The following is a 19,750-nucleotide window of genomic DNA, read 5'->3' on the forward strand; positions in this document are numbered from 1 at the left end:
TATTTTTATCAGTGTGTGGCCGGCCTCCTTGTTCATTTTATTAATGGCATAGTCTGATGAGCAGAAATTTAAATTTTCATTAATTCGTTTGTTAATTTCTTCTTTTATGATGACTGGCTTCTGTGTTCTAAGAAGTCTTTGTCTATCCCAAGTCTCGAAGATATTATTTTATGTTTTCTCTGGAAGCTTTCTGGATCTAGCACTATGTTTAGCTTTATGATCTTCTAATACATTTTTGCATATGGAGTGAGGTAAGAGTTGAGATTCTTTGTTTTTAAATAGAACTACGCAGTTATTCTGACACATTGTAACAAGGCTTTCGTCTCCTTTATTGAATTGACTTGGCTGAAAATTAATTGACTGTGTGTGGCTCTATTTTTGGACCTTGTATTCCGCTCTGTTCACCTATTCTTACACCAAAATCATACTGATTTCATTGCTGTTACTTTATAGAAAGATTTGAAATTAGTTTAAGTCTTCCAACTTTGTCTTTTTTGTTTTGGCTACTCTAGGTACTTTGCATTTCCATATATATTTTAGAACCAACTTGTCGATTCAAAAACTCCTCTTGGAATTTGGGATTGTGATTGATAGATCACTTTGGGGGCAAATGACATCTTAACAATAGCAAGTTGTTTAATCCACAAACATGATGTAAGTTTCCATTTCTAAAAGTCTTTTAAATTTCTCTCAGCAACTGTTTTGTAGTTTTCAGTACAGTGCTTTTGCTCCTTATTAATTAGAATCATACCTAGGTATTTGAGTTTATTAATTTTATTGCAAATGGCAATTTAAAAACATTTTGTTGCTTCTGCCTGTAATCCTAGCACTTTGTGAGGCCAAGGCAGGAGGATTGCTTGAGCCCAGGAGTTCGACACCAGCCTGGGCAATATGGCAAGACCCCATCTCTACAAAAAATAAAAATAAATAAAATTAGCCGAGCATGGCAGTATGCACCTGTGGTCCCGACTATTCAGGAGACTGACGTGGGAGGATCACTTGAGCTTGGGAGGTCAAGGCTGCAGTGATCCCTGTTTGTGCCACTGCACTTTAGCCTGGGTGACAGAGCAAGACCCTGTCTCAAAAAAAAAAAAAAGTTTTTATTTTCCATTTTTTGGTGGCTAGTATGTAGAGCAATAATTGATTTTTTAAAAATATAATGACATTGTATCCCGTAAGAGTCATAAATACAATTATTCCAATATATTTTTGAAGATTCCATAGAGTATTCCACGAATATAACCACATTGCCTGTGAATACAGCTTTACTTTTCAATTTGCGATATTTATGACTTTCACTTAGTTATCTTGTCCTAGTACACTATCTACAGCTTAGTACAATGTTCAAGATATTATCTATTAACATTGTTATTGATCTCATAAGAAAAGCATTCAGTGTTTCACAGTTATGTGGGATGTTTTTAACTCTAGATATTGATAGATGCCTTCATCAGATTTAGAAAATTCTACTCATAGTTTTTTTTTTTTTTTTTTTTTTTTTTTTTTTTTTTGAGATGGGGTCTCGCCCTGTCACCCAGGCTGGAGTGCAGTGGCGCAATCTCGGCTCACTGTAAGCTCCGCCTCCTGGGTTCACACCATTCTCCTGCCTCAGCCTCCCGAGTAGCTGGGACTACAGGTGCCCACCACCACGCCTGGCTAATTTTTTGTATTTTTAGTAGAGATGGGGTTTCACCGTGTTAGCCAGGATGGTCTTGATCTCCTGACCTCATGATCCGCCCGCCTCGGCCTCCCAAAGTGCTGGGATTACAGGCGTGAGCCACCATGCCCGGCCCCTCATAGTTTTTTTTTTTTTTTTTTTTTTAACTGTAATGGGTATTGAATTGGCCCAATGTTTTGTCTGAATTATATTATTTTTCTCCTTTATTCAATCAATGTTGTGAATTACATTGATCTTTTTCTCCCTTATTCTGTTAATTTTGTGAATTTCAGATTTTCTCAAAAAATTTTCAGCTTGATTTGTTTTATTTTCCAAATGTTAAATCAACTTTACATTACTGTGATACACACAATTTGGTCAGGTTATATTATACTTCTCTATACTGCTGTTTAATTTGCTAGTAGTTTAACAAGGGTTTAAAAAATCTCTTTAATTATGAGAAATATTGGTCTATAACAATCTTTTCTAATATCTTTGTCAGTTTTTGATGTCAGGATTATTCTGACTTCATTAAATGAGTTGGAAAATGTTTCCTTCTCTTTGACTTTCAGAGTTTGTTTAATACCAGTGTATTATATCTTCCTTATATGTTTGATGAAATTCACTGGTAAAGCCACTTGGACTCAGAATTTTCTTTGTGGGAAAGTTGATGACTATGAATTAAAATTACTTAATAGATATAGGATGATTTAGATTTATAATTTCATTTTTGTGAGTTATCTTTTCCAAGGAGTTTGTCCATTTTGTCTAAGTTGTCAATTTATTGACCTAAAGTTGTTCATAATATTTCGTATTGTTTTTTAATAGATATAGGGTCTATAGTGATATGCCATATGTAATTTCTCATATTGGTATTACGCGTTTTCTGTCCTTTTTTCTTCTTTTGGCCTATAAACATCAGAAATTTAATTTCTCATAGTTCTAGAAACAAAGCAGAATGCAAGATCAACGTGCCATCGGATTGAGTGTCTGGTGAGTGCCCATTTTCTGGTTCGTAGATGATCTCCTTTTTTTCTTGGCTAGTCTTCTTCGGAGGGGCTGTCAATTTTATTAATCTTTTCAAAGAAAAGATTGTCTATCTCATTTTTATATCATCGATTTTCTCTCTTCTTATTGTTTTCCATTTCCTGTTTACACTGAGTTTCATTTGCTCTTCTTTTTTTGTGTCTGGAGGTGGATGCTTAGATCATTGATTTTGTGCCTTTTTTTCTTTATTAATCTATGCATTTAAAGATCCAACTTCCCTTCTAATCTCCACTTCAACTGTATCCTACAAATTTTGACATGTGTTGCTTTTATTATCATTCAGTATGAAATATTTTCCAATTTCCCTGTGATTTCTTCATTGATCTACGAGTTATTTAAAAGTGTTTTATTTAATTTCCTGATATTTGCTGATTTTCTAGATGGCTGTTATTACTTTTTAATTTAATTCCACTATAATAAAATAACTTGTATGATTTCAATCTTTTAAAAATTTTTGAGACATGCTTTTTGGCCAAGTATATGGCCAATGGATATTCCTTGCTACCTGAAAAAAATGTGATTTCTGCTGTTAGATGGAGAGAGCTATAAATGTCAATTAGGTAAAACTGGTGGATAGTATTGATGAAATCTTCTGTATTCTTATAGGTGTGATGAGTTTGAAAACATTATTAGGATATATGCTGTTTTGGAGTGGTTGGCTAGTGAAGGTTTATTTGCTGGGAGCTTTATTTTGTTGTAAACACTTAAGGCCATGTATGTCATAATCTGAGTCTATAGAACTCAACAGGTGAACAGAGACAACGTGGCTAAGATTACTTGGCTTGTTTAATTCAACTAGTTGCTGTGGGCCCACTGTGTGTCTATCCTATTTCTGGGGAGCCCAAGGAGAGAGGATAAGCTTTCACCAGCAGACAGTGTACTGTTCTGTAATTAAGCATGCCTAGTGTCACTTTTCTTTAGAATTGAATATGCTCAGTGAGAGGGGATGCGCCCTGGTGCCTTAGGGAACTTGACTGCCTTGGCAGGGAGCATGCCCAGTGGGTAGTACACTTCGGGGGGGGGGGGGGACTGAGCATGCTCAATGGGTAGTACACTTGGGGGGACTCAGCATGCTCAGTGGGTAGCTCACCTGCAGACTAAGCATGCTCAGCGGGTAGCTCACCTGCGGACTGAGCATGCTCAGCGGGTAGCTCACCTGGGGACTGAGCATGCTCAGTGGGTAGCTCACCTGTGGACTGAGCATTCTCAGCAGGTAGTTCTCCTGAGTACTGAGCATGTGCAGTGGCTAGCTCAACCGAGGATTAAGTATTATGCATGCTCTTTTTAACTGCTCAGCTCTAATACTCGATGCTGCTGCCCTGTGTGACTGTTGGTGCCCAAATGTCAGAGTTTTGAGTTATCAAAACCAAACCATTCATTGTACAGATGGGGAACCCACAGCTCAGAGAAGGTTGAGGAATTGGTCAAGATCATACAATAAATCATCGTCAGTGCAGGAATAAGTTGCTGTCCTCTCTCTTCTTCATGGCTTGGCCTACTGCAGTATTTCACTCTGGCTGGAACCTCAGGTAATCCACTATGGCAACTTTCCATGGGTGATCACACAAAGAGGATCAGGATGCAAAGATTTTTCTCCTCTGGCTTCTCTTTTCAGGCATGCTTCTCCCTTTTCGGGATCCCTGGTAGGAGAAGAGGTGAAAAGAGCTGTGAAGGTCCACGGCCCACTTTGTTTCTTTGTGGCACTGGCTACTCAATGAGTTGTTTCGTTTAAGGGCTGACTTATTTAGGGCTAAGGTCAGAGTTTAAGGAAAGGAACAGAGGTGAACTCTCTACCCAAGGATTTGTGGTTTAATGGCCCCGAGCAATTGGGAAGGCAAGGAGGAGAGGAAAATCCTCCAGAAGGGAATGAGTAATTGTGTATAGAAATTATGTTGAGCTTGTTGCTAAATGTTTGCAAACTGTCATGTATCGGCGGGTGAGCGTGTGTACGTGAGTGTTTTAGTCACAGCAATTTATTCGGCCTGTCTCTCGTGTCAGGAAGTGGTGTTGCCACAAGGGTCTGATGGTTTGTTTTTTCTGCTTAAGCAAAATGTAAATTATCTGGCCCATTAATATCTGGGTGCTCTAATCCGTTATTAGAAGAGAAAAGTAAAAATTCTGCACCAAGATGAATGTTTGCTTTTAAGGTGATTAATAAGGCTCAGCCACTGTGCATTCATCACTCTGCCAGTGGCTTCTGCAGGGAAAGCAGGAAGGAAACAGACTGGAAATACTGTGCACCGCTGGTCAGTGCTCACCTGAATGATGCCTTCTGTCATCTCCCTCCTCCAGAACCTTCACTAGCTCCCTACTGCCTTCGTTATAAAGGTCAAACTTGTAGCCCTCAGTGAACAGACCACATCCTGCCTGCCTACTGGAGCAACTATGATGTGCCTATCCCTGCACTGTAGGGGAGGCAGGAGAAGAGGAAGAGGTGCTTCTTGCTATTAGAGAATTTTCTGTTCATTGGGGGTTGATAAAGAAATCTCCTGGAGAAATATCAGTGCCCAAGGTGACAGAGTGAATAATTAGTTGTTAGGCTGATGGGGCAGACTGCAAGGATCGTCAGAGCCAAGAGAGGGAGAAGTCTATGAGTTGGGTTGGGTTGTCAGGAAATGCTTCCTGGAGGAGGTGGGCTGCAAGCTGGGCCTTGGGAAATGAAAAATTTGTGGACAGCCCGAATCACAGGTACTGACCATTAAGCACCGACTTTATGCCAAGCACTGTGCTAGGAGCTTCTTGTATATAACTGTGACTCTGCCTCAGCCCTGCAAGGTGGGTATTGTTATCTTGTCTTTGTGGATGAGAAAAACAAGGCTCAGAGGGGTGAAGACACCTACCTGGTGTCACACAGTGAGTGAGGGGAAGAGCCAGGATGAACAGGCCAGTTTGGGAGGCTCTGAAGGCCGTGAGTCTGAATTCAGTGCTTCTCTCACCGTTTTAAGCAGGAGGAACTCTTAAGAAGCAAATGACCTGGATAGAGTGTGTATGTAGGTGTGTGGGGTAAGGTACCACATGGGCAGAGGCTGGCCTGCCTGGAAGAAAGGAACCTGGAAGGATGTGGGGGAACTGTGGGGCCACCTCTTGGGACAGTCTCAATGCCAGGCAGAAGGGATGCATTGAGAACCGTGAAACATAGGCTGGTCTCCCATCCTGGACTGTACATTAGCAGGGAACACTGTCCCCTGAGTGTTGGGGCTTTCTCCTTCCATGTTGGGAAGAACATGTGATATGATCTCTTCTCTCCAGCCCCACTCCTCAGCCCATCATATCTCAGCCGGACACTGCAGCAGCCCCCTAGGCTCCAGTGACATCTGTCCATGGTGGCTGCCATGATGACCTTCATAAAACGCAGATCTGGCTAGGGAACTCCCCTGTTGCCAGTGTTCCAGAAGCCCCTCCCTTCCATAGGGAGAAGTCCAGGACCTCAGCAGGGATGCTCCAGCCCTGCCCACATCTCAGGCCTTGGCACTTCCTCCTACTTTCTGCTGCTTCTGTCTGAAGTGTGCTCCCTCCCCTCCCCCATCTCCTGACTTTTTCTGATCTGTGAACAGTTCTATTCAGGAAGAGGAATCACCCTTCTGAGCTCTCAAAGGGTTTCCATTCTTTCTAGCTGCCTGAGAACCTAGTTCAGTCCTCTGAGCTTATTGGTTCTTGGCATCTCTTCTAATCTCAGAGAAAATGGACTGAGTGAGACACAGATCTGATTCACGTGGATGGCAGCAGAACATAGCAATGGAGGTAGACAGGGGATCTGCTATACCTGCTGGCAGCATCTTATCCAACCATCCAACAAGTATTCACTGAGCGCTCATTTGGTGCTAGACTGTAGGCTGGGCATTCTGGGCACTGAGATAAGTGTGCCAGAGATGGGTTATGCCTGCATGGAGCTTACAGTCTGGCAGATTAACAGAGTTTGGGCAAATCATGGCTGCCCTGCTGGAGAAATTGTCTGAGCTGTCTGAGCTGAGCAGCAAGACTGCTGGGAGCAGATGCTGGCCAACCCAGGGTCTGTCTCTGAGGCCCCAGGATACAAAAGTTAGAGGAGAACTTACCGATGAGTGTCCGGGCAGAGTATCCATGCCCTGCCCCAACACACCAGGCTCCTGATGCTGGTTTGATGACCCCCCGAAAAGTTATAGCTGGTCCCATCTCAGCCTAGGTACAGAGATTCCTCCTTTTCCTGTTTTAATTAAGCTATCTTGTTTCTGGGGGTTAAGAGTTGTTCCTGCCAGAATCTAGTGTGCCCCTCTACTGGGTGTTCCTTCTGCTGGTTTCAAAGCCACCTGATTGCGAGTTGCTTCAGCGAGCTTACACTAACCAAAGGGAAGGAGTCTTGAAGCCACTGCCTACAAGACGGTACTAAGAGGCTTCTGCCTTGAGAGGCAAATTGAGAGGCAAATTGCATATTTTTATAATTTCCCAGAGAGTTCATTTTGTGCTCTGCTAAGATCTAAATGAACTGGTGCAAATGGTTGGACTTCCTTCTGCCTCTGGCGAGGTGAGATCTGCAGGGCTGGGGAATGTGCACGTGGGTCTGAGAGTGAGCTCTGCTCCGGAAGGGTCGAGGGCAGAGTAGCACGTGTGGGATGGAAAACAACTTCTTTTCACCCAGGGTCCTTGCGATATCTTTGCTCCCAGGATGAAGGGTATGATTTCTCAAAGGGGATCACTTTTGGGAACCTCTGAGCTGGTAAAGGGGCTAATAAGAAGGCTTCCATTTGGGCATATGAGAAAACTTCATCGGGGAGGAGGCATGACCTCGTTGGAAGATCAAAAACTACATCTATAGTTAAAGGGAGATTCTGTCTGGAGTGACTGGGATGAGACATTGTGAGGTCTGGAGATGTGCAGTGGCTGGAACCTGGGGCGTGTGGGGGCAGGAAGAGTACTGAGACCTGGCTGAGGGGTAGGCAGAGCCCCATCGTAGAGGCCTTGAATGTAGTCCAAGGGATTTGTCATTTTCCCCCCAGTTTTTTTTTTTTACTTTTATTTTCTGAATTATAAAAGTAATACGTATTTATCATGGAAAAAAGTTAAAACTTCAGAAACATCTAATAAAATAGAAAATTAGAGGCCTATTATTTCACCATCTAGAATCACTGTTAGCATTTTTGTTTGCTTTGTTATTTTTTCTATAAATTGTTAAAATTCTTAAGGTTGTATTACATATACAATTTTACATGTTTTTCTTTGGTTTTTTTTTTTTTTTTTGAGACAGAGTCTTGCTCTGTCGCCCAGGCTGGAGTGCATTGGTGCAATTCTCCTGCCTCAGCCTCCCGAGTAGCCTGGACTACAGGTGCACGCCACCACACCCAGCTAATTTTTTGTATTTTAGTAGAGACGGGATTTCACCGTGTTGCCCAGGCTGGTCTTGAACTCCTGAGCTCAGGCAATCTGCCCTTGTTGGCCTCCCAAAGTGCTGGGATTACAGGCGTGAGCCACCCCGCCCGGCCTACATCGGGCTTTTCTTATACTTACCAAAACGTTCTATGCATTTCTTTATATTATCAATAGCTTAAACTACTTTTACTCCAACTATGTGCCCTAAGGAGATGCTCTCCAAGCCTGATATTCCCTCCTTTTTGCTTCATTCTCTTGGACAGCGGTTCTCATCCTTGGCTGCATATTAGAGTCATCTGGGGAGCTTTAAAAATTCCTAGTGCCCAGGATGTACCCAGACCAATTAAATCAGAAACCCACACATCAATGCTTTTTAAGGATTCCTCAGGAGATTCTAACATGCCGCTGAGGCTGAGAACCATGGAGTAGGGCTCAAACACTCCTTTCCATGCTGGCCATGTTGGCCAATGAAGTTTCTCACCTCTCGTGTGGCCAAGGTTACCAGATTCATCATGCCTGGATGGACTTAGCCTAACCAGGAACATCAGTTGTCTGGGGGAATCTAGTGGCAGAAAAAGAAGGAGGCAAATAAAATCATGATAAATAATACCACAGCCACACAGCCACCACTAGCACCAACCTTCAGTAAACCCCAGAGTTGTGGTTGTCTGGTTGTCTCTTGTTTTTATTCATTTAAGATTTTTTTTTTTTTTTTTTTACAGAGTCTCACACTGTTGCCCAGGCTGGAGTGCAATGGCGTGATCTCAGCTCACTGCAACCTCTACCTCCCAGGTTCAAGCCATTATCCTGCCTCAGCCTCCCAAGTAGCTGGGATTACAGGTGCACACCACCACACCTGGCTATTTTTTTGTACTTTTAGTAGAGATGGAGTTTCACTATGTTGGCCAGACTGGTCTTGAACTCCTGACCTCGTGATCCACCTGCCTCAGCCTCCCAAAGTGCATCAAAGATTTTTATCTTCACTGGGAACCGCTCTTCTTGCATCCCATGCCATTCTGGTGGGACTATCAATCTCAGTGCTTCCTGCTACAGGGCCACTTCAATTCTGCCCACAGGGATTGGTCCAAAGAATAGGCATGTGACTCAAGCAGGACCAATCAGATTTCTCCCACATTGAGTTGCCGGGTAAAATACAGCACACCCAATTAACTTTGAATTTCAGATAAACCACAATATTAAGTGAAGCTGCTTGTGGCCAACTTTGCTGGATATATCCATTTACAGTTGGAGAGAATGAGGGTGATCTGTAAAAGGAGCTGAGATGTAACTAGGGTGAACAGCCAACGGGTCTTAAGAACACTGTTTGAGTCTCTGACCCTGGTCAACTCTGGGTCCGAACGTCCCAGTGCTATGAGCCAGTAAATTTCCTTTCTTGACTAAATTCTTTTGAGATGAATTTGTGTTATCTACAAACGACTCCTAAAAGTGGCAGAAATTGGTACTTGGAATTGGCATTGCTGAGCTGAGGAGGAATGAGGCACAGGGGAATCCCCCAGTTTGCAGCTGGGAAGCCCTTGTTATCAGTAGCAATGCGGCTGGTTAAGTTGTTACTGTGTGCTTACTGATGATGGCACTTCAGGGGATTGGTAGATATTTCGGGGATATTAGAGTATGTTGGCTACTCCTTATGGCCTCTTGGGAGGGCATAAATGTAGTCTGCAATAAACATGGTCTAAGCAGCCCATCTGGAAAACAGAGAGGGAGGAGCAAGTGGTGTTGATAGAAGAACCCTCCCTTCCCCTTTCTTTAGACTAAGTCTTGATGGGATAAGCCATGTGCCTTGCAGAATTGCAAAAGTAGAATTTCCTGCTTCTAGCTAAGATGGGAAGGCAGAAAAAAACATAACAGAGCAATAAGATTGGATAGGGAGGAGTCGAAGTAATAGAGGAAGCGGATCCCCCAGTTCCTAAGCAACTCTTCAAGCACCCTCCTGTCTTTTGGAGGAAATGATACCTTCATTATAAAGTGCATCCCTGGGATATAGCCTTGAGGCAGAGGGCAGATAAGATCTGCCTTAGAACAATTTTTTTTCAGACTACTTTTCTCCAAGCTTACAAGCTGTTTTCAATATTCTAGTTCTAGCCTATTTTTAAAATTCCAGTGTATTTGACATTATGATTATTGTTTTGTACAGTCATTGCTTAGACTTTGCCAGTTATTTTACAATATTTATCTCATTATTCTACCTTCCATTTTAGACCTTTCATTTGGGACCGTTTCTCTTCTGTGTGAAGCATAAGCTTTAGAATTTCCTTTAGTGGGCATCCTGTAGTAGTAAATTATCTGTTTTTATTGTCTCAAAATGTCTTTTTAAATCCTCATTATTGAAAGAAAAGTTTCTGGATATAGAATTTTATGTCGACAGTACTTTCAACATGAAGATAATCTTCATGTTTTCTCTCTTCCATTGTAGTGTTTGAGAGGTTGGTTGTAATCTTAATTGTGGTCTTCTTTTTCTTTGATATTTTGCAGTTTCACTGTAATGTACCTAGTATAGAGATTTAAAAAAATATTATTCTACTTGGAATTCATAGGTTTTCCCTAAACTGAGAATTGGTGTTTTTCAACAGTTCTGGAAAATTCTCAGCTATTTTCCCTTCCCATATTGCCACTTTATCATTCTCTTCATTATTTTCTTTTGGAAATCTGATGATAATTATATTAGACCTTCTTGACATATTTCCTTTGTTTAACCTCTCTTCCATAGTTCCATCTTTTTGTTCTATGGGCTGCAGCTAGATCTTTTATTCAGATCTTTTAGTTTACCATTTCTCTCTTCACAGGTGTTTAATCTGCTAGTTGATATGTTTAGTGAATTTAATTTCTTTTTTTTTTTGAGAGAGAGTTTTGCTTTTGTTGCCCAGGCTGGAGTGCAACGGTATGATCTTGGCTCACCTCAACCTCTGCCTTCTGGGTTCAAGCAATTTTCCTGCCTCAGCCTCCTGAGTAGCTGTAATTACAGGCATGTGCCACCACGTCTGGCTAATTTTTTTTGTATTTTTAGTAGAGACTGGATTTCTCCATGTTGGTCAGGCTGGTCTCGAACTCCCAACCTCAGCTGATCAACCCGCCTCGACCTCCCAAAGTGCTAGGATTACAGGTGTGAGCCACCACGCCTGGCCTTTAATTTTTATTATTGTATTTTATTTCTATTTAGTTTATTTTCCATTTTTTCCTGTGTCTATGTGTACGTTATATTCTATATCGAAAAATTCCAATGTCTAAAGTTCTTGCAAATCTTTTTTTTTCTCTGAAGGTTTTTACTCATGATACTTTATTTCTTTATATGTTTTTATGTTTTGGGATTTTGGGCTGTAAGCTGCTTATTGTCCTTGGGACTTTATTTGTGAGGATTCTTGGGGACTTCTTTGAGGTTGAATTTCTCCAGAGAGGATTTTTATTTGCTTCTGAAGTGCCCGAGGGCACTGCCTGAGGTTTTTTGGATCTCACAACTAGTATAATTTTGGTTCTCAAAGTTATGTAAGAAGTGGCCTGTGTTTACAATGTTTTCCCCCTCTAACCAGTGCCAGAGTGCATTGGTTACGTTTCCTTGTTGCCTCTTTGTGGTGATCCAGGTTTACTACTTCTTCTTTTTTTTTTTTTTTTTTAATTGAGATGGAGTCTTGCTCTATCACCCAGGCTGGAGTGCAGTGGTGCGATCTCGGGCTCACTGCCAACCTCTGCCTCCCGGGTTCAAGAGATTCTCCTGCCTCAGCCTCTGGAATATCTGGGATTACAAGTGCACAACACTACACCCAGCTAATTCTTCTGTATTTTTAGTAGAGATGTGGGTTGTGGCATGTTGACCAGACTGGTCTCGAACTTGTGACCTCAGGTGATCCGCCCACCCCGGCCTCCCAAAGTTCTGGAATTACAGGTGTGAGCCACTGCTCCCGGCCCAGGTTTACTTTTTATTCACTTTTAGAGTGTGGCCTCTGTGAGCCTCAACGTTACGCAGGGATTTCACATTAGATCGCCAGGCTTGGGCTGTGACTGGCTTTGGTTTCCTGTCCCCTACACCTCAGATAGTCATCAGAGAAGAACCTCAGCATCTCCAGAGGTTAGCAGAAGCCTTCAGGGAGAAAGCAGACTTTGGCACTCGTTTTCCTTCCAGACTTCTTATTTCACTTTGTTTTAGGGCTTTGCAGAGTTCTTACTTTTCGTGCCAACTCAGTAATGCATTTAAATAGATTTTTAAAAATATTTTATTTAACTATTTAGTAGTTTCACTTGGGAAGGTCCTTCAGGGCAATCAAATCTACCCTGCTGTTGGAAACGAGTCATTATGTTATTCTTTATAACTCGAGTTAATTTCTTATTAAAACCATCATCAACTTTATCTGCGTTGATTTACGTCTTTTGCCCCTGCTCTGGGTAGGTGGGAAGGGCTTTATAGTGCCCAGGCATGGGTGTGGGAGCACGGTGTATCTGATCCCAATATCATATTCCCATGTGGGCATAGGTGGTTCACCTGAATGATGACTGAGCCATCCATCCGGCCTTAAGACATCTGCAAGTCTGTTGGCTCATACAGCAGTCCTGTGCCACTGTTGGGGGTTGTATAAACACCCTACTAGGGCCCGGATCATCAGGTCCTTCTGTGAATTAGAAAGAAATGCCTGTTCCTGCAAGGCAGGATGGGCAGCAGGAATGGAGCTGGGGGCTGTCCTCCAGTGACTCTGATACAGGGCCTGGCCTGGACCACCTGGCTTCTGGGGAATGGAGTGGATAAGGCAGTCTTGGCTCTTGGGCTGCAGCTGAGCTGAGATAGGTCTAAAGGGGTTGAAGGGCTTTGACCCAAGGGTACAGGAACCTGGTAAGTGAGTAGCTCTACGGGGTCAGAGAGCCCATCCATGGCCTGGGGCGAGAGAGAGCAGCTGTACAGGAGAATCAGGTTTTACTGGCTCAGGAAAGTAAGTACAGGGTTTGCATTAACTGAGGATTTTCATAGCCCCGAAGATTTCCTTCTGTTAGTCTCTGGGCCTCTTGGGAGACAGACCTGGGGATTCAAACTTAAGGCAGCCTCATTCTCCCCCAGTCCTCTCTCCACGTCTCTCCCCTTCCCTCCGACTTTTCTTGCTACCTTCCTGTTTCTTAAAGCATCCATTATGTTTTTATTTATTTGAAAAATAGTGTTCATTTTTCTTTTATTTAACAAAGGAATATATGTTCGTGATAGAAAAGTTAGGAAAATGTACGAAAGTGCAAGGAGGTAATTAATGTTTATCCACAATTTCGTCTACTATTACTTATAACCATTATTTATATTTTGCTATACGTATTTATATATTTGTCATATATAAAACAGGAAATACATAATTCAGTAATTTATATTGTAGAATTTAGATGATATTCTGTGGCATTTGTTTTTACAGACTTCTTTGTCCCCTTAATGATGTAGTATCATGAATTTTATTGCTTTAAGCATTCTTTGAAAAGATTATTTTTAATGGCTCATAGATTCCATTTTATAGATGGAATATCAAGTATTCAGTCAAGTGTTATGCATTGGTATGTTTTCTGATTTCTCAGTTTTATAAGTTACTCTTTAATGAACACACTTATGTATACATTTTTGTGTGTACCTGATTTTTTTCCTATATGTATATTGCTGTAAGTGAAATTGCTGGTTAATTTTTTTAGGCTTTTGATAATCATACAGAGGTGTACTACAATAATGTGGTCTATATGTATATACATGTCAAGTGAAATGCTAAAAAATATTGTGTTCTGCAAAACTGCGCACTAAAAATAACATGACTTAGGGGAAAATATGTTTGAGTCAGATCATTCAAAATTTATTTTATGTTGTAACCACAACACTAACGAAAAATAACAAGCCTCATAAAAATGCTACTTAAAAATTAATTCGATTTCTAATAAATAGAGTAACAATTATATTACATATTGGACTTTTAAAAGTTGTTTGATGGAAAGGGATGTAAAGAAGAATTGGAGATGAGATGCTGAGTTATGGAGACGAGGACAAAATGCATAAAGATGGTGAATTATCAGATAATAAGCACTTTCGTGGCAGAACAAGTGGCCAAATCTAGCCAAAGGAAGAATGTGGGTGAACAGGCAGCATGAACTGCATCCCCCTGGGGCTACCCATGCTCAGCCGTTGGGGTGGGCATTGAGTTCAGCTGCTGGTACTTGGTGGTTTAAAACACAACCTTCTGGGGAGAATTGCATAGGGACCAAGGCATGGGTTCTACTGACATCCTTAACTTTCTGCAAATCACGTATGACCTCATTCTCATGACAGAAGCATATGATATCGCAAACAGACTGTACTGCAAAATTGCTGTCCAGAGAGGTTGCTTTTATATACTTCCACTATTAGTGTATAAAAATCCTTAATTGGGCGCTACCAAACACAGAGTATTTAAGGCCTTTAAAGTTTTGCCAGTTTGATAGATTCAACATGGACTCTCATTTTAAAATGTGCATTTTTTAAATTACCAAGGAAGATGACTATTTCTTTTTTCTTTTCTTTTCTTTTTTTCTTTTTTGAGACAGAGTCTCGCCCTGTCACCCAGGCTGGAGTGCAATGGTGCGATCTTGGCTCACTGCAACCTCTGCCTCCTGGGTTCAAATGATTCTCCTGCCTCAGCCTACTCAGTAGCTGGGATTACAGGTGCCTGCCACCACACCAGGCTATTTTTTGTCTTTTTAGTAGAGACACAGCTTTACCATGTTGGCCAGGCTGGTCTTGAATTCCTGACCTCATAATCTGCCCACCTTGGCCTCCCAAAGTGCTACGATTACGGGTGTGAGCCACCGCGCCTGGCCTGGAAGATGACTATTTCTTATATATGTTTTAGCCAATGATATATCCCTTGTGAGTTGTTGGGGTCTGTCTGTTGCCCATTTTTTTATTAGAGTGTTAGTGCTTTTCTTATTGATTTTTTAATATGTGAAAGTTATTAATCCTTTCTCTGGCATAATTATGTCAATTTTTTTTAGCTTGTCACTTACCTTTCAGTTTTGCTTATGATTCTCTTGAGGTACAGAAGTTTGAAAATGTTCTCATCAAATCTATAGGTCTTTTTCTTTACTATTTTATCCGTTGCTTTGTGCTTGGAAAATTTTTCCCTACACAGCAATCAGTTACATATTGACACATATTCTCTTCCAGATTGTTTGTTTCTTTTTTTACATTTAATTGTTTTAATTAGCCAATAATTTATTTTGATATATAGTGTGATGTAATGATCTAATAATTTATTTTTCTCCTGCTTCAATTTCCCCGAATATTTTAAAAATTGTATCTATTCCCTTAGGTTTCTGATACTTCCAATACTATATATTTATCTCTTATTATGAATTAAGCCCATTTAAGGGTGATGCAACATATCTCATTGATTTGTATGCCAGTATTTTCCTTAGAGTCCTTCTGTTTTAGTTATTGTAGATTTTTTTTTTCTAATAAGTCAAGAGCTTTATTGATGCAGCAGGCACTTTACAATGAGACCCAGAATGCCTGTCTCCTCTGGGAAGATGAGATGTCTGTACAAACCCTCAGGTTCTTTTCCACTTCAAAATACAAGCTCTCCCTTTTACCACAGTCCTTGGATCTGCACCCGCCCAAACCATCCCATCCCCAGTGCACACAGGTGCAGCAGACCAATGCCAGGCAGGCAGCCACTCTGGTACAGCCTAAATGCCAGTTTTGCAGTACTCGTAGACAAGGGCGTAGACTGTCAGATCCTGCACAGGATTTAGTAAACAGACAATTTTTCCCTTCACCTTGAAAATAAAATACATTTCAGCAGATTACATGTCCTGAAATAGTGTAGTTAGGAGTTCCTAGGAAGAGAGTCCATTGTCCAGCCCTTCTTCACCAGCCTGGGCGTCAGAATTCTTCTCAAGGTAACATGAGGCTTTTTATGTATTTATTTATTTTGTATTCTTTTTTAAAATTTTACTTTAGGCCGGGCACGGTGGCTCACGCCTGTAATCCCAGCACTTTGGGAGGCCGAGGGGGGTGGATCACGAGGTCAGTAGATCGAGATCATCCTGGCTAAACGGTGAAACCCCGTCTCTACTAAAAATATAAAAAATTAGCCGGGCATGGTGGCGGGTGCCTGTAGTCCCAGCTACTCGGGAGGCTGAGGCAGGAGAATGGTGTGAACCCGGGAGGCGGAGCTTGCAGTGAGCCGAGATCGCACCACTGCACTCCAGCCTGGGGCACAGAGCGAGACTCTGTCTCAAAAAAAAAAAAATAAAAATAAAAATAAAAAAAATTAAAAAATAAAATAAAATTTTACTTTAAGTTCTGGGATACATGTGCTAAACGTGCAGGTTTGTTACATAGTTATACAAGTGCCATGGTGGTTTGCTGCACCTATCAACCCATCATCTAGGTTTTAAGCCCCGCATGCATTAGGTATTTGTCCTAATGCTCCCCCTCCCCTTAACCCCTATCCCCCGACAGGCCCCGGAGTGTGATGTTCCCCTCCCTGTGTCCATGTGTTCTCATTGTTCAACTCTCACTTATGAGTGAGAATTTTTTTCCCCAAAGTTTTCTTAGTTAAGAATTTCACCTGTGTCTTCTTCCAGATCAACTGAAGTTTATCTACAAGGATTTTTATTAGGGTTGTTTGAAACCAGGGGTCAGCAAAATTGTTTTGTGACCAGTCAAGTAGTAAGTATGTTGCTTTGTGAGCAACATACAATTTCTACCTTTTTTCTCTCCTCTGCCTCCTCCTTGTTCTCCATTCCCTCTTCCTTCTTGTTTCTTTTCTTTTCTTTACACACAAATATAAAATATAAAAACCATTCTTGTCCGGGAGCAGTGGCTCATGCCTGTAATCCCAGCACTTTGGGAGGCTGAGGCGGGCAGATCACCTGAGGTCAGGAGTTCGAGACCAGCCTGGCCAACATGGTGAAACCCCGTTTCTACTAAAAATACAAAATTACCCAGGTGTGGTGGCGGGTGCCTGTAGTCCCAGTTATTCAGGAGGTTGAGGCAGGAGAATTGCTTGAACCTGGGAGGTGGAGGTTGGAGTGAGCCAAGATTGTGGCACTGCACTCCAGCCTGGGTGACAGAGTGGGACTCCGTCTCAAAACAAACAAACAAACAACAACAACAAAAAAAAAACAGTACCTATTTCCAAATAAGGTCACATTCTGAGGTACTGGTGGTAATAACTTCACCATATCTCTTTTTGGAAGGACACAATTTAACTCAAAACACAAATAAAGTAATTTGAAAAAAGTACAATATAAATCTTTTCAATATTTAATATTTCCATCTAAACATTACATATGTATTCAATATTAATTTTATGACATTAAACCTTTCAGACAAACCTCAAAGAATACCAACTTATGTATTCATATGATTTTAAATTTGTCTTACCACTATTTATGCAGGAATTTATGTCTGCATTTTTAAGTGAACTCAGTTTTTAGTTTTCTTTTTATGGTATATAAGTGTTATCAAGACCATCCTTCCTCAATAGAATGAAGAGCTTATCTTTCCGTATTTGTCTATACATGAGAACAGTTTATTTGGAATGGGAATTAATGCTTCCTGGAAAGCCTGAAAGAAGTCACCAGTAAAACCATCAGGCCCTGTAACCTTTTTCTTTTTTAGATAATTTTTCGATAACTCTATATTTCCTCCGTTGTTACTTCTCCCTCTCTCTAAGTGGAAAGAATCATCTGAGCACCTGACTCAGAGGTCTTGAAATGCTTTCCTTCACCTGGATGCATGAAAAGTAGACAGGTACTGCTGACTCTGAACTGAAGATCAAGCTGATGGCCTCTGACTATGGGAGGTTTCTTCAGCAGAATAAATTCACTGATACGAGTTTCAGGAATTTGTCTGCAACAGCACTGGGCTATCTGTTGATGACCTGGGTGTGTCTGTATGCATTGGAGTAAGTGTGCGGTGACCAGAAAGAGCATGCATGGAAAAGTGAGTGTGTCTATTCTGCCAAGGGATGGTGCCATTAACAATCACCAAGGCAGCAAAGTAGGTTTGCAGCCAATGGCTGCTGAAGTTAGTCACCTTCTTAGCCTTCACAACCCACTAACTCAGGCAGCTGTCTTTCCAGTCCAGCCTAGCACACTCAGGGGTCACCTGTCTTGACACTACTCCTCACCATGTTTCCACATTCCCCACAAGGCAGGGAGCACACCTGCTCCCATTGGGCACCCACAGGCAATACCGTGTGGAGCAGTCCATTAGAGTATCAGTTTTCTGGCTATTCTTTGGAGCTGCTGGATCCAATATGTTTCCCCATATGCTTGAACCTTTTTGCAATTCTTCCATCTGTTTCTGGAAAATGTGAAGGAATTTAATGATCTTTGCTGGGGTTATTAAACTGACAGCTGTTGTCATTAATAGAGGACGTTCTTTACTGCAGCGAATAAATGCTAGTCATAACTCCAGCCTGTCTTAGGCACTCTCATTAATGACTAGAGCGTTTGTCTCAAGACTGGGGTGATGAACATGGGGGGTTCTGATGCCAGCTTTGTAGATGATTCATCTTCAAAGTGTGAACACCCTCACTTCTTTTTTGTACTCTGGGCAGCTTTCGAGGCAAAATGTATAATTGGTAAAAAACAAAATCCAATCCAACAGCCGTTGGCTTTCTTTGAAAATGAAGGAGCTTGGGTGTTAAAAAGGAAAGATTACTTTTTACTGTGTGTTTCAAATTATGGTTCATTTTCTAGTAGAATGTTAGAGGAGAGAAACTAACTTTTATGGCTTGAATTGGAGGTTTTCTACACTGTTGTAGATTAGAAATGAGAGATGCAAGGTTGTGCTCACACAGAAAAACAACAGGGAAAAGAGACTAGAGAGTAGAGGCCCTGACCTGGCCTCCACCTGCCCCATGGACAGAGTGGGTTTTGCTGACTGGTAGCCTTAAGGATTGATCTTTGGGGTTCAGATAGCCTGGTAAGGCCACAGAGCAGAAGGGTGGGGGAATTTTTTTATCTTATCAGGGAGTGATTTCAAGATGCATGAACTGGGGAAGGTGAGGAATCTGGAGACAGCAAAGCTCAGTCATCCTGGCAGTCGCCTACAAGTCTGCCCTGGCAGCAGGTTCTCCAGGCTGGCTTCTGGCAGAGCTGGGTCAGGCAAAACCATGTTGAGGCCCCATTTTTATGAGAAATTAGGGTGCATGGCCAGACATGGTGGCTCATGTCTATAATCCCAGCACTTTGGGAGGCTGAGGTGGAGGGATTGCTTGAGGCCAGGAGTTTGAGACCAGCCTGGGCAACATAGTGAGACCCCGGGAGCTTCTTGGGAGGCTGAGGTGGGAGGATCTCTTGAACTCAGAAGTTTGAGGCTGGAGTGAACTATGATCAGGCCACTGCACTCCAGCCTGAGTGACAGATTGAGACTCTATCTCTAAAAAAAAAAATAGTTGGGGTACAAATGGCCAGTGATCAGAGAAAAAACCAAGAAGGCTACCCCTATAAACTTGAAGGCACTTAGCAACTTGGGTCCCAAGTACTATTCTTCATCATCTGCCATTCAAACCTATTGAGAGTCCTGTGTTGCAGAGATGGGGGCTTAACAATTTGCTCTGGATACCGGATTAGGCCAACTGGGGGAATATGGGATGTATGCCAGGACACCTGACAGGTTAGAGACCTGGATCTCTGTCTACTTTAGTGCTTCTTGCTTAGGGAATGAAGATCAGAACCCATGGCAGCAAG

This window comes from Symphalangus syndactylus, chromosome 20 (genome assembly GCF_028878055.3).
Source record: "Symphalangus syndactylus isolate Jambi chromosome 20, NHGRI_mSymSyn1-v2.1_pri, whole genome shotgun sequence".
Classification (NCBI taxonomy): Eukaryota; Metazoa; Chordata; class Mammalia; order Primates; family Hylobatidae; genus Symphalangus; species Symphalangus syndactylus.